Source organism: Peromyscus eremicus, chromosome 6 (genome assembly GCF_949786415.1).
Source record: "Peromyscus eremicus chromosome 6, PerEre_H2_v1, whole genome shotgun sequence".
Taxonomy (NCBI): domain Eukaryota; kingdom Metazoa; phylum Chordata; class Mammalia; order Rodentia; family Cricetidae; genus Peromyscus; species Peromyscus eremicus.
In genome coordinates, this window is record NC_081421.1 from 114,450,289 (window position 1) to 114,471,860 (window position 21,572).

Below are 21,572 nucleotides of genomic sequence, written 5' to 3' on the forward strand. Positions count from 1 at the left end.
CAGAACAAGAAGGAGAAATAATGTGGGTGGAGGTGGGATGGTAGGAACGGAGGTGAACATGTATAGCAAAATAATGTGGACTAAACAGGTATTTCACATGCACTGTCATGTGGGATCTTAACAAAAGTGCAGGAAAGCAGAGATTTCTAGCCTTCATTTGATAAATGAGGAAGCTGAGACAAATAAATTCAGTAACTTGCTGAAATCGAAACAGCTAGCCAATGGAGGATGGAAATGTATTCATTTTCTTTTGTTTTAATTGTGTCTATGTCTGTGTCTGTCTATGTGGTGTCTGTGCGTGTGGTGTGTGTGTGTGTGTGTGTGTGTGTGTGTGTGTGTGTGTGTGTGTGTCTGTGTCTGTGTGTGTCTGTGTGTCTGTGTGTGTCTGTGCATGTGTGTGGTGTATGTGTGTATGTGTATGCACTCACCTATGCATGCTTCTGTGGAAGCTACAGGTTGTCAGTTTCTGGTATCTTTCTCTTTGCTATCTACCTTATTTTTTGAGACAGGGTCTCTCCCTGACCCTGGTACTCATTCACTCATCTAGCCTGGCTGGCTACAGAGATACCCCTGTCTTTGCCTGTCCCCAACCCCAGCACTGGATGGAGTTACAGGTATATGCCATCATGGCCAACTTTGACATGGCTGTTGGGGATCGGGATGCAGGCCCTCATGCTTGAACAGCAAGCAGTTTGCCCACTGACTTGTGTTCAATAAACTTGTGACTTTCCTTTTGTTGATCTGTTTTATGTTACTGGGGCCATGACTGAAAATCAAGGAGTTTAAAGGGAAAGAAATTGTTTCCTCTTTCCAGGGTGACACAGGAAGCTGGGATAGTCATCCTGGCCCCTGGAGCAGACTGGAGACAAAGTCCTGATATCTCCTCCATTCGTTCACTTGTTCCCTTACTAGCAGCTGTTCTGTAAGCCCCTGTGTGCTAGGTGAAATGCATGGTGAATGCTATGCCTTGTTCCTCTGTCTGTTTCCTTCTGCTGCATCAAGGAAGACCAGATGCTGTCTCGTGCTCTGTCTCTTACAAGCTCTCTCAAGGTTCCCATAGGAGGTCTGCCGTGGTGACCAATTTCCCGGACTGTTGCCTGAAGATAGTTCTAGCACAAAGAAGAAACAAATGAACAGGAGGAAAGTCAAAGAGCTGTGTGTTTTTCATATGAAAGAAATACATTAAATAACACTACACACCTATACGCACATACGGATTGCCTGTGTATGTATGTATATATCACTCCCATAGTCTTGTCCAAATTGTCTTTATGGATTTACAGCTGGACTTCTAACAGCAGACAGCTTACTGGCGCAGAGGACTGAGCATTTGAGCCATCATTGTTAGAGATGTATTGTTCAGGACACTTGCTAATTTATTGATGCAGCAGCAGAGGTGGAATCAGATTCAGTTGAAGAATAAATTGGAATATTTTTGTGCATTTCTTTCTTTCTTTCTTTTTTTTTTTTTAAAAAAAAAGCCACTTTAAAATCTATGTATTAAAATGACAAAAATTTTAAATAGGGGTTCTCTTTTTCTAAACAAAAGATATGCAAATTACAATTCAAGATTTATATTATGATAAAAACTGAAATACAAAAGAGTCATTATCCTGCAAAATGTAAAAGTGCAGTTGCTTCATGAGTAGGTAATGATATAATGGGGTGTTGATGTAGTAAGAGGTGTCAGGAAAGAGACAATGACCTCAAAATTTTAAGTCAGAAACGGAAGAATTGAACAGTAAGTATCTACCAATCCACCTAACTATCCATCCAGCTATTGGATACTGCAATTCTGAGAATTTGAGAGGAAGAACAGCCTATTTTTATCTCCTGATAGTGTAGCCGTCAAGGATGAAGGGAGGGTTAGGGAATTAATTTTCATGTAACCACCCTGAAACAGGATAAAGATTTACTGTGAATTATAGTTTTATAGGCCTGTTTCTCATTAAAAAAAAAAAAAAATCAGTGATATGCAGTCAGGGGAACTGGAGACCATTCCAAAGCCTAGGTACAAGGCCAGTGCCCTAGTCCCAGGGTCAAGGACTCCAAGACTCCTTGCATAAGAAAGATTTGCTGTTAGTTTATAGGATGTCCTTCCTGATTGTTTAAGCTTTCTAAAGGTACTCACTTGATATCCCAGGCAGCAATCTTCCTGCCTCAGCTTCCTGAGTGACAGGATTACAGGTGTGTACTACCATGCCTGGTCATAGAAAAACACAGTTTCCACCTGGGCATTCTGCATCTGTGAAGCAAGTAGCCTGTGTCAGAACAGAATAGATTCTGCTAAAGGATATCACAGGCAAAGTACAGCAGAGTGGTACTTAGGTTTAAGATTATTCCACCAGCTTATTTTCAAAACATAGCCCCCCACCCCGCCTGCTCTCTCTCTCTGTTGTGTGTGTGTGTGTGTGTGTGTGTGTGTGTGTGTGTGTGTGTGTGTACGTATGTATGGGCACATGCACATGTGCCTGCACGTGCACATACAACGTGTGTTCCAATGGAGCCCTGGTTAAAGTAATCAAGTGATGGGCCACATGTGAAGCAGATGTACAGACCCTTCCTACTCCTAAACAGAGCAGAAGGCCTGCTTTAGCTTTCTTTGGCAGGAATTTATATACTCGCTTCACCATTTGATCTGAATTTAAACAAAGGACGTGGGTTTTAGCCACCACTGATTTCAGGTCCACAGCTCTGTCTTATTTCTGCAGGGAACTGTCGTTGTGACACTTGGACAATCAGATGGCTGCACAGTGTGCAAGGATCTCCAGTGTTTATTTATTGTTTTAGTGAGCCAGCCCTTGTTTTCGAGGTTTTCGGGTGTGTAATTGATTGCACCACAAGCTTCAGGCAGAAGGATCATACTTTCATACAGATGTCAGAACCTTGGCAAAGCCTTCCCAAATTGCAGGACAAACCCCATACACCAGCTGGGACTGCAACTGAGGCCTAAGAAAATACTCCTGGTGGCTTTGCAGTTCAGAAGGTTGCTGAGGGTCTTCTGTCAGGGGAAGCACATGGTTTATGATTTTTGAGCCTGCGCAACAGTCCTTTCTATTTCATCTTGACTTAATGTCATTAGTCTCCTTCAGAGAAACCGGGGCGTTCATTTTCTAATCTATCTAGATGATACGCTGACAGCATTTCCCCTGATCCAGACTTTACCATTGATGTCTCTGCCTCTGTTAATCATTTTCAGAAATGAGATTTATGGTAAAAAAGGATTAAATCAATTCTGACTACCTCCAAATTTCTCGGATTTCGAGGCTTCTTGATGAACATGGAAACCATAGCCCCTCAGAGAAGCTTTGCTGAGGAGATCTTTCTCGCTTTTGTCTGCTCGCCTCTCGCAGCTGGTCTGTTCTCTGCGGATCATAGCAAGTCAACCGCTCCATGGTTTGTTTGGCAACCATACCACAGGAGCTGCCCTCTGAGCAACTCGAGCTGGTTTTGATTGGAAATAGATGAGTAAGATATCAATCTTTCTCTGCTTCATTTTCCTGCCTTCCTTCCTTGCCTTCAACCCCATCTGAAAATGACTACCCTTAGGAAAGGTGTCAACCTATTTCAATTAAGTGTTTGTCTTTTGAGCTTCTCATCACAGGGTAAATTATGGCATTTTTATCACCCAGAGCCAAAGAGAAAAATTGCACTGGTCCAAATTAAATCACAGCTTATTTTCTTTCTAATTTCTCTAATCTGCAATTGGCGTCAAATAATTTCACTAGTATGTACAGGGCCTTATGCACTAGAAGGGCTTCCCCAGAAATAATCAGCTGGCTTTGTCTCCCGCTCGTCTTTGCTCCTGTTTCTTTTTCCATATTTTCTCTCACCATTTGCTCCATTGAGCAGATTTTTATCTTTATTCTTAGTGACCCAAGATCACCTCCTCTCTCACTCACTGGGGAATAAGGGCATGGGTTGAGTTCCCTGACTTTTCTTCCTCTCATGAAGGGCGTTGTCTCTGCAAAAGGACAATGACCACACTATCTTATTTCTCATCCTGTATCTAGGTGATCAGACTCTCATGCCTTTAATTTCAGCCAAATCCTCCAAAATTTGGCCTAAACGCTTTCCAATTTGTCCTTCTGTGTGAAGGCTTGAGCGTATGTACATCATAATCTGTGGTTCGATTCCCAAGAGGATACTCATCTCCTTGATCTAGGAAAGTCTTTTGACTTTGCAAGCATTTCCTTTGGTGTGCTACATATTCTGGGTCCTGGATACAACTTTCAACTGGATTCCTAACCAGAATATGCTCCCAGTCTTTCCTCATAACTTCCTACCTGGTCATCACGGTGTCTGCTATAGCCTCTGAGTTTGGAGCATACAGAAGTAGAGTCAGCAATGTGGCAAACATTTCCTGAATGTCTTTGCTCTTATCTGGGTGAGCTGGCCTTGGTTGTATGTTCCCAAATCACTGGAGTATCTCTCTGTTTTGCTAATGAGGGCTAAGAGTTTGCATATGTAAGAATTGTATCCTGTACACACAAAGTGTTCAAGGTCCAGAATCCATGGCTCTAGACATTGGAAAGTATCTTTGTGGCAGATATACAAAGAGGTGATAGAATATCTTCCACTTACTTGGACTGAGATAATATGGTTTTTATTAGTGTCCAGAAGTATTATTCATATTAGAAAAGCAATTCTTCAAGATGTGAATTTTTTTCCATAAGAAAATAAGAAATATCAACAAGGGCACCTTGTTTCTTTGTTAGTTGATAAAAAGGGGTTTGTCAACTGGGAGTGGACTAACAAATATTACTAACATCTAGTTTAAGGGATTCTGTAAGTCAGGTCGTGAGCCTGGGTACACTAACACCTGTACCCCAAAGTTACTTGCTATGTATGTAAGATACTGGCTAATCCATTGAAGATGAAAAGAGGATGTATAATGTTATAACAACAGTCTTCCTGGCTTGGGATGAATCATATAACAGGGTTTAGCTCATAAATATTGATGGTGTTCTAAAGGGAGCTCACTGATTTACAACCAAGACAGTTGCAATAGAACTTGACCTAGGATCATTGGCGGCTTCTGGTGTGGGAGACCTTTGTAATCATCGAGGACCTTATACCTATTACCTACCTAGATGTTGCCATCTTGAAATTCTAAATAACATGATATGAATTTGTGTTTTTGAAGTGAGTTCTAGAGGGGAAAAAAAAACTTGTGCATGCACAGAAGAAACTTGTGTAAAACAGCATAGTCCATGTCCATTTTTTTCTGGCTTAACATTTGTGGGAGACTGTAGGAGTCCAGCTCCTACCTTTCCCACCTTTTCTAAGGTTTTTAGGAGGAGGAGAGAGGGATTAGAAAATATCAGATAGAAAGAGAGACCTAGCCAACAAGAAGAAAGACAGAAACACAGGATAGCTTCAGGAGGGCCTGGATCAATACCCAATAGCCCCAAAGGTTTATTCAGAAGGCTTTTTATTTTTTTTTTTTTTTATTTTTTTTTTTTTTTTGGTTTTTCGAGACAGGGTTTCTCTGTGTAGCTTTGCGCCTTTCCTGGAACTCGCTTTGGAGACCAGGCTGGCCTCGAACTCACAGAGATCCGCCTGGCTCTGCCTCCCAAGTGCTGGGATTAAAGGCGTGCGCCACCACCGCCCGGCTTCAGAAGGCTTTTTATAACATGCCCAGGAGAGAGGCAAAAGACTTCCCCCTTGCAAGATTAAAGCACACCATACAGCCAAGTGTAGACCCTTCCAAACACCTGGTAACCACTCCCGTAGTCAAATCATCGCATTATGCAGCCCTGCTGGGTAAAGCAAGCTCAAATTCCCTGACCCTGAGTAAGTTCTCACTAGGAAACTTCTGACACTTTACATACAACATGTATGATGCCCAATGTGTGTGATTCCATAGGGAATCAGATGTGTGGGAGTAAAGGGAAGTTCTAAGAAAGTACAAGACAAAGGTGCCACATGTAGGACTGAGTTATTTGTGGAGGAAAGCATGTGCGGAGTGGGGCACTAGTGTCACTGTGATGCCATACTTTCTACTCTAGCAAGAATGGCTTTAGGGGCTGGAGAGACGGTTCCATGGTTAAGAGTACACTCTCCTCTTGCAGGAGAGCCAAGTACAGTTCCTAGCACGCATGTCAGGCTCACAACTACCTGTAACTCCAGTTTCAGAGGAGTTGACAACTTTTTCTGTCCTCCTCAGACACCCACACACACATGTATACACGTACACAAACAAACACACAAGCATACACATAAAAGTAATAAATAATAATTACTCTAAAAATTTGGATCCTATGCAGATCACAGAAAAAAGGCATGGAATTCCAAGAAGTATAAATCATCAAGGAACTCTGTCATATCTATCCACACTTGTGTGTGTTATACAACCATTAATTCTGGTAAAGAAGGGTAAATAGAGAAGAAATGACAGAGCAGCCCATAGATCCTTTTCCTTTGAGTCCCTATAAATGGGAAATCTCAAAGCAGACTGTTAATAGAAAGTGCTGGAAAACAGTAGCACTTAGGTTTTCACCAACTGTTTTGGTAATGAAATACACATGCATGTCAGAGTTACAATTGCACAGTTTCATAAATTCCATATACAATGTACATGCCCTATTAGTACCATTTAGAACTAGCTTTATAGAATGTAAAGATGAGCGGGAGAATTCATGCTAATGATTAAAATGACTATTTTCCCTTTATTTATTAACAATAACATTAAATAGAAAGTTAAAAACATCATGGCCATATACTAGAAGTGCCAAAGAAGATGGGAATGAGTACAGTTAATAATATTTTTTTTCTCTTTTCTGAACAAAACCCTCCCAATTTTCCTTTCACAATGAGCTTCACAAATTACGCAGCACCTAAGTGTTTTGAAGGACCCAGAGAAACAAAGAGTCTCTATTGGAAGTAATATCTATGTGACTTGAAATCAATTTCCTGATTTGGCTCAAAGGCATCAAAATGAAAATGTGAATACTCAAACATATTTGTTCAATGCCATTATATATTAATATCCTCCTACTGAGTGTAGGCTTAGAAAAGTAAACTTGCCCCAAATGCATGATAAATTCTCAATTTTCTCCTGGTTACACTATGCTCTTTAATTTTCTGTGTATTCGACACTTAAATATTCACCTGCAATTGACTTTGGGGTAAAACGCAAAAGTTAATCTTTTCTCAAACTGTTGCATGTTGCTTCACATATCTGTCTGCTACATTACACCAATACTCCTGTGCTCTGATTGTGAGCTCCACGAAAACATTTTGATCAATGTCTTCTATTTCTGTCTCATGGCTGTTTGTTGGACCTGAACAACACTGTCCATTTCATGTCTTCCTGGGGTCTCAGCTCACCTCAAGATCTTTATGGAAGTTGTCTCTTCTGCAACCTTAATCACACACACCAACATTTCCATGTTATCTGTGTGTGTGTGTGTGTGTGTGTGTGTATGTGTGTGTGTTTGCGTGCACGCGCGTGCCTATGCATGTGTGTAGGCAGGCATCTAGAGGCCCGAGGTCAACATCAGGTGTTTCTTGGGCACTCCCAAGTTACTTTTTCAGACAGGGAACTTATCAGTTAAGCTAGACTCTGGACAGCTGTCCCCAGGAAACTGACCCATCTCCGTTTCTAATCTCACCATTGGTGGGATTACATGCCCAGGCACTACACTTGGCTTTTTATGTGAGTTCAGGAACTCAGACTTGGGTCTTCAGGCTTGCACACTTGCCATGGCAAGCACTTCACAGACTGAGCTTTCTCCATAGACTCCTTTCTATGTAATCTTACATATTACTCCTATTTTACTACTCTTCTGTTATGGAACATGGAGATGTTTTAGGTATCAGACACACAGATGACATAATTATTCCTGTTATTTAAATTTTATATATATATATATATATATTATACATGTTATATATGTTATTAAATTAAATAATTGCTAGTGTTTAGTCATGCCTGGCACTATTCTAAACCATATATGTGTGTGTGTGTATATATATATATATATATATATATATATTCATATATATATATATTCACATATATATATTTTCATTTGTAGTCTCTCAACAAATCATTGAGGGAGTTCCAAGCACCATCTATTTACAGATGACAAAACACAGACACAGAGAGGTCAAGTAATGTGTCAAAGAGCTGCTATGGACAGAAGTCAAATTCCAACCCATTAATTCTCCTTTCCTTGTAAGAAAAGATATTAGGTACTTCATAGCACCACACTTTAGTATGATATAATACTGATAAATGAATATGCATTTAAAGAGGCTCTACTTCCAAATGGCCAAGAGAACAGGGGAGCAGCAGCTAATGAGATGCACACCCAAAACTGCCTGTCAGCACAATCCACCCACTCTGTCCTTTTATGGTTCTGTCTTATTTTGTTTGGTCACTGGTTTTCCTTTGCTTTTGGAAAACAGGTTTCTCTGGGAAATGTGCCTTTGCTTTGGTTTTCCACCAGAGACTGAAGCACGAAAGTCTGCATGTCTTGCTCACTCTCACAGAGGCTGGTACTATCAGTGTGACCACCAGCCCATGGGACTGCATTGTGACACACTCAGAATTTTCTAGCAGGACCACCCAGAAAGCTATAGCAGGGCCGAGTACTGGCCAGATGTTTTCATGAACTTGGGAGCCTGCACAAGTGGACAACACCTGCCTTCTGCTATCACCTGAGCCTGTATCTCCCTTAAAAATACCCAGCACACAATCTAGATGTGGTTAGGGGCTCAAGGCCTTAACTACTTTCCATACACCAAGGGTTTTTCTTCCCAGAACTAGGGCAGGAGACGGTTTCTGTCTGACAGGAGCCGGGTGCTGTCAGCTGCTTTTGGTCCATCGAAGCCAGCTGTAATTCTGGAAACACAGTCAGCCAGACTCCAAATGTGCTGATCCTCAGATAGCCCACATTCAAAGAGCCAATCTCTCTTACAAAGACTTTCCATTGAATCATATCCTATACACTATCTCTGGCTTCTCAGAGAGGAACACAGAGCTTGTAAGGAAAACAACATGTCCTTAAGACCCTTGCTGTTATCTTTTGTGGACACACAAGTTCATGCCTTGCCACTACCCCAGGAGGGCATTTGGCAATAGTAGCAATGAAAGCCTTTCCTACCAAGTGAATAACAGTATCCAGAAGAGGTGACTTGCAAGGTGAGGGTGGCTGTGGAAGCAAGGATCTCACTCACTCCAGGGAGCAGACTTTGCCGAGCAGGTTGTCTTACCTCTACACTTTCCTAACTCAGACTAACTCAGATCCCTTCCTCCAGGTTGTTTTTGTTTTTAATTTAACTTTTTAGAGAGCTCACAGTTTAAGGACTGTCAAAAGTGGATCACTTTATAAAGCAATGGGAGTGATTACGCCTTAGACGCAATGCCTGACAGTAAGTTCAGTCTTTCAAAGACTAAGTTGCTTTAGATTGAGCGCAGACCATTGAGTCAGCTCTGTCCTTCTGCTTTGTCCTTCTAACTGGGCCACCCATGCCCTCCATTGCATGCTGTACACAAGTTCTGGGAACAGGAAAGAAGTCATGCCTAGAGACAAATGTCCCCGCAGCCAAGGCTAGCCCCTCATTTTTTAGTCAGAGATACATCTTTTGAGATACAGCCTTGGGTGGGAAAAGATGCCTATTGTATTGGTGCTGTATGCCCAGCATTTCACCAATGTCAAACCCAGCAGGGAGGAAGGAGACATGATAATAATGAAGGAATTATCCTCACCAACAGAGCTTAGCACTGCCTTATTTTTCAAATAAAAATATATATCACCCAGTTGAACATGAATTTCAGACAAATAATATTTTTAGTGTAAGTTTGTTCTACACAGTATTTCAGAAATTTGTATTTAACTAGGCATCCTATATTTTATCTGGAATTTTGCTTATAATCCTGAAGAGGAATTATTTTTCTTAATGTATCATTGAGAAAAGAAAAATGACTCAACAACATTAAGAAAGGTGTGATGCATTTGATGGTAACTTGTGGCAGAGTGTGAATAGCAGGCTGGTTCTATTTGGTTGTAAATCATGTAAGTTTTTTTTTTGTGTGTGTGTGTGTGTGTGTGTCTATGTGTGTGTTTCTGTGTGATCTATGTGTGTGCATGTGTGTTTGTGTGTGTGCTTGTATGTGTATGTGTCTGTGTTTCTGTGTGATCTGTGTGTGTGTGCTTATGTGTGTATATGTCTGTCTGTGTGTGTTCCTATGTGATCCGTGTGTGTATATATGCTTGTGTGTGTGTGTGTATGTGTTCCTGTGGGAGTGGATACTCCTGTACTTGAGTGAATGTAAATATGGAGACCAGAAGGTGACATCAGGAATCCTTCTCAATTGTTCACTACCGTATTTTTGAGATACTGAACATGGAGTTCACCAGTTTCATTTGATTGGAGGCCCAGGGAACCCCAAGAATCAGCCTATCTGCACCATCCAGTGCTGGAATTATAGGCCTGTGTTGCCATGCCTGGCTTTTACATGGATGCTAGGAATCCAAACTCAGGCTGTCATTCTTACGTAACAATCACTTTACTGGCTGAGCCATTCCCCCAGCCCTGGTTCTTAGCCTTATATATAAGTCTAGAATCCTAGACTATACAGTAACCTCATCTTAGTTAGTATTTAGAGATAGCTTTTGTTTAAATTTTTACTTAGTTAAATAAGCTGTCTCAAGAGAAAAAGTTAATTTCAGTTTTAATACTAAATAGTTATGAAACAGGGACCAGATACAAAGCCCTTTATTAAGACCAAAGAAACAAAAGCATGCATTTCCCAGCTAACCTGAGGAAAGCAAAAGAGTTAGGGGGTACGGTAGAGTTGATTTTGATGAGAGACAAAATGGATAAACCGTCCACAATATCTCTAAGGAGGATCTTTTCCTACAGACCACATCTACCTCTCTGCTGTCCCCAGGACCTTCATTTAGGTCCATGGCTCCAGGTCACTCCATGACCTTTTGGTGTCTGCAGTGGTTTAAGCCATCACATAGCTAGCCTCACTAATGACCTCATTGACCTTGTGTCCAATAATGAAGCTGCCTTTCCCTCTCTGAGCTACTCTTGGCTGCAAGCTTGTGCCATAAGGATTATTTAGAAAAAAATAAAGGCAGAATCTAATGTCACAAGTATTAGACTATTAAAAAATAAACAAAACATGGTATAATGTCATAGCTCTGCTTTGCACTCAGCAGTACAGCTTTATGAGCTTCCGACACCACAAGGAAGCAGCACACCTAGAACCATTATCTTCATCTTACAGGTAGGAGAGGTGAGGCCCAGAAACAGGAGACAGGCGGAAGGCTCCCAGGAAGGGCTACCTGCTCAGAAGCTGCTCTCTGGGGCCTCATGTTCCCTTCGCCAAACAGAGGGAAGGGCCTCATCTTCCCCATAAACAGGCAGGGAGCCTTCCCACTCCACAGCAAGTAGAAAGAGGCTACTTCAGACCTTAATGCAGAAAGGCAGGGCAGAATTTGATATGTTTGCTTATCTCTTAATTGAAGCCAGGTGTCCACATGCCCACTTTTGTAACTAATGTCAAAAATAGAAATCGACACTACACTAATGTATATTTAATAGTTGAAGCAAGCCGCTGTCTGATTCCCTTTTCTGTGACATACAAGGTGGAGAGGACTGAGGAAGAGACACAGATGTGGACGCACGTGCCCAGTGCAGGTTTGATAGTAGGACCTTTCAGAAGTTGAAGCTCTGTTTTTGATGAGAGGATGCTTGTAAGAATGCTTTTTCTATGGCACCATGTATGTGAATTCACAGTCCACTCCTTCTGCAGCTTTGCTGCTTGGACACCACAATACCGACTTCCCTTTCAGATCTTCCAGCCTTAACGTTCTGCTTCTGAAAAGTATCCATTAAAATTTTATCAATTTTGTATTTTGGTGAGACAGTATGAGGAAATGCCATAGTGAAATTAGATTTTTCCTTTGACATCAGGCGCCCAGTCAGCAATCCAATCCCATGTATTTCTATTGAGACATTAGGGTTTGATATAATTTTGGGCAGAAAACATTTTAAAAATGAAACAATTGAATTTTCTAGATGGTCTTGGGGACCACTTAGCTTAAGAGAATACACTTCCAAATCAAAAGCCTTTCAATCATTTTAAATATTATTTGGATGATATTTGCTGTGTGTAGTAGCAGTTTGAATTTGTATTGAATGTTTGACCGGCTCATGCACACATAGATGATGTATGAAATTATTATTTCATATTTTTCTAGTGTTTGCATTGCAAGTGACATCTGGCTGACAGGAACTTGGAGAAATGGAATCCGAAGTGAATGCTGCAGTTACCACAAGCCTCGTATTTATCAAAAGGTTTAAGGTTGGTCTGTCTTTTTTAACATAAGAAACTTGGAACCCTGATGGGGAAGCTCAGAATTTCAGCATTGCCTGAATTTTCTTAGCCAATTTGTTTAGTAAAAGAGTAGGCAAAGAAGAAACACTAATTGTATCATTTGTTCTTCTCGTGAAACTAAATATTTTGCATCCTAAGAAAGAACACTTAATTAATTCTGATGTGATTTCCATACATTTTCCTTGTATTCAGAAAATTTGCAGATTTTGTGTTAGACCAACATACATATTGAGAACTGTTCATCATTATTCAGAAAAGGCAATGTGGGAGGAAAAACAGCGCACCACATTTTACATTTTATTTTCTAATTTGTACATGTGCAAAATTGAAGTAAAACATGAAAACATGTCATACAGTATTTGCAAGCTCTGACTCAGTTGCCATATACACACAAGCGTGCGCACACACACCAATGTATGCATTTTCTCCTTTTCTTCCTTTCTTGGAGATCGCAGTATGATTTTTAATTCTGTTGTGAGAAAATCATTCATTTAGCAAAGGTTTATGACATCACAAAAGGCTGTGAACTGGTCAGGTGCTAGGGAGACCCTAGGAGTGAGCCAATGCATGTATAAGTTTATACTTTAGTAGTGAGCAAGACCAACATGAAATAACCACAGTAGAGGAGTGTGGATAAATACTGTAAATGTAATAAGCAGTTGACAAGCTTAATACAAGTGGCGACTGTGGTCTGCTTCTATAACACATGAGGAAACAGATGGAAACATGGAAGTCATTGTGAAATCTGCAATCTATCTAGGTGACCCTTGCTCATTCCCTGAAATTTGGAATTTCAGTAAAATAGAAAGATGGGGAATATTATCCTGTTCTCATATCTTCAAGACAAATATCATGAATATTAATGTCCAGTAGTTTTGAATGCCTTTTTCAGTTTTGAAGGCATTGTGTTGATAATTCTGCAAATATACAAATACATTTAAAATATCACATGATCCCTTTCAAATGAAAGAAATGGAATGTCACTACTGGATACATTTCCATGGTATTTAAACTACTCCTAAGCATAGTTACTAATGACTCTGTAACAATCTGATTGATTTCTATACCATAAATTAGCCCTTATTCTATTAGGTTATTTACTTTCTTCTCCATTATCTCTTAGTCAACACGGTATTAGTGTCTTCTAAGAAAACAACATTCAGAAGAAAGAAAGATGACCCTCTAGGAGTGAGAGTCATTGGCACCAGAATAAGATATAAAGAAGGTAAGTAGCATTTCTTTGGAGTCTGACACTATGCTAAATTCTTCACATGAGCTTTTTTGTTTGTTGCCACAAAATCCTGACTCCAGTGTGACACAGGCAGTAGGCTGCAGACTCACCGCAGCTGAGGTTTTCGTTTAATTCTCAGCTTTGTCCAGACGGGTGATTCTCAGAAGTTAGTTCCCCCTGCTAACTCAGCATCCTCACTTATCAATTGGGGTGATGCTATCACTCATTCATTCATAACAGTGAAGTGCCACTGTGTGGAGGTACATTGGTGGCATGGAGGACACAAGAGGAGGGTGACAACTATCACGTCTTTGAGGTACTTGTAGCCTAGGTGCAGAGGCAGACATGGAGGTGCTGTCTGAGAGGTCCCGGGGGACACATTCTTCCAGGTAGAACTACATTTGTGCCAAATATTAGATAATGAGAACTGGATTCCGACTTGCGATTGTCTCCTACTAACCAAGCAGCCCCAGTGTCCTCTTACCTGCCACACTGCCACCTACCAGGTAGTTTCAGTCCTAATGCTCAGAAGAATAAGGCTTCTGTCTTAAAGCCTAGTGTACTCACTTATGTGCGATATGCTCACGATAAACAACAGGTGATTGGACTCTCCTGGGATCCTTTCTTCTATCAATGGCTACCTGCAACACCAGATTTTGTAACCTCATTAATCTGTATAAAGCTATTACTAAAGTGGCTGGGTTTTTACAAATGGACTATATTGTTAAGAAATGTATCGACCTACTGTGTAATCAAATTTGGGCCTGCACATATTAAGTCCCTCTCTGATAAAACTTTACAAATCTAATATCAAGACCAGAATACTCAGAACTAATGACAGTCCCAAATGTTCACCATTTATCAGCTAAAATATTCTAGACACTATTAAAACTGCCATTTTTGAGCCAGAAAGATAATTTGAGCCAATTTTTATCTTCTTTCTTTTACTAAAATTTTACCAAAATATATGTATGAAGTTTTATCAAATTAGACTAGTGAATATATTTGGAAATGTAACTCACAGACTTCAATGTCAAAACAAAACAATCTATACTTCCTGCTTTCTGTTGTAAATATACAGCGCATCAGTTAGCTATTGCTCTAGAACTGCTGTATAACAACATGGTCAAAATTGAGTGGCTTAAGACGATCAATGATTTAGCTTTTCAATGCTGACTCAACTGGGATTTTGGCTAGCCTGGACTGACCATAGCTAGTGTCATTCTGCCCCAGGTGTCCTTTATCTTCCTCATGGAGCCTATAAACTGGTTTGATACAATGTACTCTGGACTTCCATAGCTCGTTGGGGGCAGTCAGAGGCAGAAGCTAATTCTGGATCATGGATTCTGGGTTTGATGTCTTTATTTTTACTATGGAATTACTTTGAAACTTTCCCTTGTAAAACTTACAAACAGTAAGGAAAACAAATACTCATCTTATTTAATCTTATTTTACAAATGAAACTGATCCAAAGAAAAGTGATTTTCCATGTTTTGTCATTCTAATTATAAAATTAGAGACACTAGAACAAGGGTTTCTTAAATCTTCATTTCTCCCCTATTCTATATGGTTTAGTCACTGGGCATACATTCATTGAATATATGATTTGTACCAGACCTATGTGAATCTAAACCGTTGTTGCCAAAGAACTAAGCAGATTAATGAAATGAAGAAAAATGGAAGTTCATATGAGTATTCACTACAGGACTGAATGAATGTCCAACCTCCAAATGTACCAAAACCAAGATTCTAACTCCCGTAGCCCTCTACTTCTATCCATATATAGGACAGGTTTTCTCTTTGGCATTGACCTCATTGCCAGTTTTTAGGAGACTGGGTTGGCTCAGGGTGCTTCAGGGCAGCTGTGCAGGCAGAGTCCCACTGCTGAGGGAAGGTGGGCACCTAGCATGGCTTGGCAGCTGCGTAGTGATGCTGACCCCATACCGTTGCCAGGTCTCAACTGTATTAGAGCTGACCTTAAGATGGATTTTGAAAACCATTCAAATAGATCTTTCCTTCTGGAAAGTTTTCAGAGTTAAAAAGGGAGGAAACAATGAAATGTCTGCAATTTTCACCCCCTCTCCCCGAGATACGCTGCATGCAGCCTCCCTAGTGCTGAGTCATTATCGCCGGTGGGTCTTGCAAGGCCAAGACTAATGGGAAAGGAGGAAAATGGAGCCTTAAGCTTCTGCATGGCAACAGAATTGTTTCCAGCATGGTGCTGGGCTCATTGGGAAAAGGCAGGGGCCTGTCAGAGGGAGTTAGAGTCAAACTTGAGTGGGCACAAGAGGTGATCAGCACAAGTCACACAGCAGCCATTTCTCCCTCCACACTAAAAGAACAATGCAGACTAGGGCCTGGCACAGAGGAGATGCTCCATAAATATGTATTGAGTGAATGGAAACTGAATTAACCTTTTTAGTTATTATTGTCTAATAGTGTTTATGTTGATTTTGGAGGAAAAAAAATTTTCTCAGGACCTGGCATCATGTCAATAATGAAGCTTTAGTCTCTGTATTCAACTAATATGTTTGAGAGTTCACTACACCAAAGCATTACAGATATGGTTGTAAATCCTATGTAATTGTTAGTCTTCCAATGCTTACGGTCTAATGACAGAAGTAACTTAGTAACTCTGTTACTGTGGGTGGATTATATCTTTGTTCCTCAGTGTTCTCCTGCATGAAAGAGGAAAAAAATGACAGCATTTGAAAGATACGAAATACTCGGAACATTATCTTTCACTTAGTACTCTGTACATAAAGTGTTTGTGAGGTTTATACTTTGCTATGAGGAATAAATGTCAAAAGGCTCATACACACTGAACATGGGGCTGGGGAAACGGCTCAGTTGGGTGAAAGCGTAAAGACTGGAGTCACCTCCTGAGAATCCACTGAAATGCCACATAAGCATAGTGACCTTCCTAGAACACCAATAATTGGTAAGCAGAAACAGGAGTTCCCTGGGGCAAGCTGAGTAGCTACAGTAGCTGAGTCCTCAAACTCTGGCTTCAAGTGAGAGACTCTACCTCAATATATGAGGTGGAAAGTAATCTAGAAAGACACCAGAAAGCTATTTCTGGTCTCCACATAACCCTGCCCACCCACATGGACATACATACATTGCCCTCCCCCCGCCACACACACATACATATGACACTGGGTTTTCTGCAGCTAAAAATCTAGTTTCTTATTCTCAGACAGTTTAACACACACACACACACACACACACACACACACACACACACACCACAAACTTGACAAGACTTTTAAGGGAACGATTAGAAGTGCCTTAACTCTTGTGGTAATTTGAATCAAAAAATTTCATCCACAGGCTCATGAATTTGAACACTTAGTCCTCAATTGGTGGCACTGTTTGAGAAGGTTATGGTACCTTTAGGAGGTAGAGTCTTGCTAGAGGAAGTATGCCACTGAGGTCTGGCTTTTGGGTTTATAGCTTGACCTCTATTCCTGTTCTCTTTATTTGTTTCCTGTGTGGGCATGAAATTATGAGAGGCCGGCTTCTGTTCATGCTGCCATGCTTCCCCTGCCGGTTGCCAGGCCAGGACCACCATGATGGATTCCATCTGTCTCCATCTGTAAGCCAAAAGAAATTCTTTTCTCCTCGAAGTTGCTTTTGGTCACGTAATTTTATTACAACAACAAAAAAGAGCTCATACAGCCCCTTAAACTAGTTTTTCTAAATGCTGGTACCTATTGCTGTGGATTCACATTCCATCTTAAAGTAACAGTCATTCAGTAGAAATGGCCCTATCAACATGCATCTGGAGGGGTTTCTCCAAAAGGCCAGGGAAGACACCATGCCAGCCAGGATGCCTCAGGTACAAGTCATGCAGCTATTCCTTTCCTTGGTGTTTCTTCCCCTTCCTCAGAAGCTGTCAACATTTGCAGAATGATACATTTTCCTTCGCACGCGAGCTCTCTTTCTATATCAAGTGCTTCTTACTCAGCTTGTTCGCTCCTTCGGATGCAATGAAGCCACTGGGGATCTGCCATTAATCATTCTTAATTTGATCCCCTTCCTTCTTTCCCACTGGACTTGTATTCAGGCCTCTCCTGCTCAACATAATCACTCCAACCTGCGATTTCTCCTTCTCTGTGAGCTTCTCCCCCCATTTAAATAGCTCGCTCATAAACAGCATCATTGAGACTGAAGATAAGTAGATGTACAAGTGCCTCTGCACTTGAAGCTCCCCATCAGGCAAATCCTCATCCTCTCACTGACGCATGCCGAGGACCGAAGTTTCCACAGCCCTCTTCACTACAAGAGGAGCGTCTGCTCTCTTTCCCCTCTGCTTGTGGAGCCCTAAATGTGGCTCACAGGGACTCACAGGCAAGCTTCCAAAGGGCTCCATCTCAGCAGCCAACCCAGCCCGTGCCTGTGATGGCAGAATAGGAGAGGAAGAAGAGGGCAAGTGACTCTAAGCACATTAGAATGCACATCTTAAGGGCCCCAGCTTTGAGGGATTTAAGGAAGAGTGAATATAAATATGAAAAGTTACTATAGCTAAAGTCCAAAGTATTATTTTCTGCTTTCACAGAATTCAGAGGAGAGAGGGTGTGTATACTGCAGAAGAGAGTGTTGTACTAAATATGCAGAAGCACTCGAAGGCAGTGGAGGTGTAAACCCAGGGAGAAGCAACCGAGTTAGTTCCTAAAGATGCCTTACAAAATGAAAGACAGCAATCTGTTTTAAATGTGTGGAAGGAGACCTTCTCTGAGAGGTTGTTTAGAGTGCAGCAGACGTGGATGACATGTGCCCAACACATACCATCTCAGAACTGGAAAGGGGTCCATAGTCTCTGCTTCATAGAAGAGATTCAGTATAACTTCAGCCAAGTTTACAAGGCTAACAAGAGCTTGATATTTCCATCTGCAAGTCCAGCTTCCCAGCCTAACCTAGAGCTCCTGTTTGAGCTCACTTTAAGGAGGAAGCAGAGGAAAGAGAATAAACAAACAAAAGCGAGGACTGATTGGTTCAGAACTATTGATCTGGGGAATCCAGGATGAGTTGGTGATAACCCTCTGTCCTGGACAGAGGACATAGTTAACTGGTACCATCAACCCCGAAACTGACCATGAAACAATGCCTAGGCATTTGCAGAGCTCCCTTCATTTTGTTGTTTAACTGACTGGGTTCCGCAGGCAGGGAAGAGGAGCTACGAAGAGAGACACTTAGCATTTGCTCCTCCAAACACATTCTGTAGGAAGGCGTGGGATTTCACAGCAGTGAGAGCGAAACTATTCACAGCGGTACCATATGCTCCCCACCATCAGGAGCGGCCGCACTGGTCACTGTGCTTGGCAGGCGAATCAACTGAGTGGAAGTTTGAAGACCACAGTAGAGTAAAATCTTCAATCTGTTCCACAGGCAGAAATCAAAGTAAAAAAAAAATAATTCTATACAAATCTTCTGCATGTAGTATGTACACACACACACACATACACATACACACACATACGCACACAAAACGTACAAGGGCTTACATATGTGTTCCTTTTAGAATGCATAAGGAGAAACAAAGGCAGAGTATTTATCTTGCAGATAGTCCCATGGAGATACAAGGTCACACCCTGAGTGCCAAGAGAAAGTCTTAGAACATAGAATGTGGACAGCGGTTATTTTTGGATTAAATTTCATGTTTTCAGTGGCTTTTTTCCCCCTCTGAGGAAAAAAAATGTAAGATTGAGAAGAATTTCGCAAATGCCAAGACCATTTAATAGTAGAATTACAACTGACAATAAATGCAGTGCTCTTAAAGCTTGTCCTTTCTCTGTTATTAACTTTGTTCTTTTGGTTGTGCCAGAGAAAGCACAAGAGATAGAAATTGGCAGAAATATGGATCTGAAGAACAGAAATTCAACTCAAATGAAAATACCATGAAAACCTCTAGTTAAAATAAAGTCTTTTGTTTTTGTGGTAAAACTTTCGCCATCGAGAAAAGGGTTACTCGAATTAAAAGTAAAATTTAGGACAGTCTGTTATCTAATCGTTATTAATTCTGCACGCACACGGGGCATTTCTATTTCCAAAGTGGTTCACAATCATTAGTTAATCCACTCAGCATGCTTAGTCTAAATTGTTATATGCATTTAACAGATAAGAAGAGTTGCTGATGTACAGGCAGCAGGACATGGCTGAGTGATGGACTGCTAACGCAGAACCAGCCCTCCTCATCTTAACCATCAGTTGGTTACTCTACACTGGCACCAGGCCTGTACCCACAGGACTTTCAGACAAGGACTTCATTAGTTTGAAAAATAAGTATGTATGTTACATAAAATAAAATCTCCAACAACTACTTGAAAGCTCCTAGGTTTGATTTCCCAGTGAATCTCCTTAACATCACCGAGTCTCAGTTTCCCTTATGGGTAAAGTACTTCTTTTAAAGGACTAGTCTTTCTATAAATATGGGCATGAAAAGTCAGCATTATGGTAAAGATAGATGGAGATGCCCTCCTGTAGCTAGAGTTTTCCTGCCTGGCCCACAGTCAGGACAAATCTTTGTCACCCGCCAGTCCCACAGCCGCTTAGACCCAACCAAGTAAACACAGAGACTTATATTGCTTACAAACTGTATGGCCGTGGCAGGCTTCTTGCTAACTGTTCTTATAGCGTAAATTAATCCATTTCCATAAATCTATACCTTTCCACGTGGCTCGTGGCTTACTGGCATCTTCACATGCTGCTTGTCATGGCCGGCGGCTGGCAGTGACTCCTTCCGCCTTCCTGTTCTTTCTTTTCTCCTCTCTGTTAGTCCCGCCTATACTTCCGGCCTAGCCACTGGTCAATCAGTGTTTTATTTATTGACCAATCAGAGCAATTTGACATACAGACCATCCCACAGCACCCTCCACTATGTAAGTTAACATGAAGAAATTGTCCAGAGAGTTGAATGCTTTGGGATGAATCAGTGACTTGGTTTCTTCCTCTCCTCTCCTCTCCCCGCTCCCTTCCCTCATCTCAGTACTCCCCTTCTCCTCCTCTTCCTGCCCTTCTCCACTTAGTTCAATCTCGGGTCCTTTTCTTTTCCATCATGTTGGCCTTCGGCGGCCCTCATGTGTCCTGTGAGGTGCAGTTCTCCTCTTCCTGCCCTCATGTGTACAGTGTGTGCAGTTCGCCACCAGTCTCACTTCCTAGCCTGAGGAGGAGACTCCTCTAAGTAAGGTGCTGCCTGCAAGTGTTCCCACACGAGCTTCTCAAACACAACCGAATGCCAGTGCCAGGCAGAGCTGTCTCCATCCTGCCTGAGTTAAAACTGTGTGGGTTTCCTTTATTTCCATTTGTTTGTACCCACTCTAGCCAAACAAATTAATTTGTGGTTCAGATAATATATGCCATATGTTTAATTAGCCATTACATGAAGTATAAAGAGGCCAAGCTTTGAAACTGGATGCTACTTTTCTTCCAGTTTTTTGACTTTTAAAACTCACATTTGGGGACTGTGTTTATTTGTTTGTTAGTTTAAGTCTCTTAACAATAAAATTATCCAGCTGTTTTGATTTTTAGACTTTCCTTTAATACTAAATAATTAATTTCTTCTGCTGATAGATCAATTCAATTGAGCCCAGGATGCATAATATACTCATTATTCAATAAACAGGTACTTAAATGAACTAGCATTAAGGATCTCCCTTTTATTTTTCAATTGCATTTACGTGTTAATAAATTCCCAGTGTCTTCATGAATAGTTTGCTTGGTCAGATTTCAATGTCCTGAAAGGTATTGTATTTATCTTTACTATATTGTGTTGTTGTAGAAAAAATACCATTGTAGAAAATTCAGAAAATTTTACATGGATTGACTTCTAGAAATAACATCCTCTGAAATGTCTCCAGAGAGTACATGATGATCTGGTGTGGCGTCATGAGAAGATATGACAAAGCCCAGCCCTCTTATGGTGCCAGTACATGCTTCTGCAGTGAGAAAGCATTCAGGTTACACAGAGTGATAATCTGA

At 41.0% G+C, this 21,572-nt stretch overlaps 1 long non-coding RNA gene across 1 annotated transcript; it reads right to left on the minus strand.

Annotated features, from left to right (window-relative positions):
- Nucleotides 1-398: 398 nt before the first annotated feature.
- LOC131913624 (uncharacterized) lies at nt 399-20,315 on the minus strand. Its single transcript, XR_009379939.1, has 5 exons — nt 20,260-20,315; nt 16,199-16,270; nt 14,160-14,233; nt 11,607-11,841; nt 399-1,109 (listed from the first exon to the last, which is right to left on the minus strand). It is a non-coding gene; the product is annotated as an uncharacterized LOC131913624 (long non-coding RNA).
- Between the last annotated feature and the right edge of the window lie 1,257 nt (nt 20,316-21,572).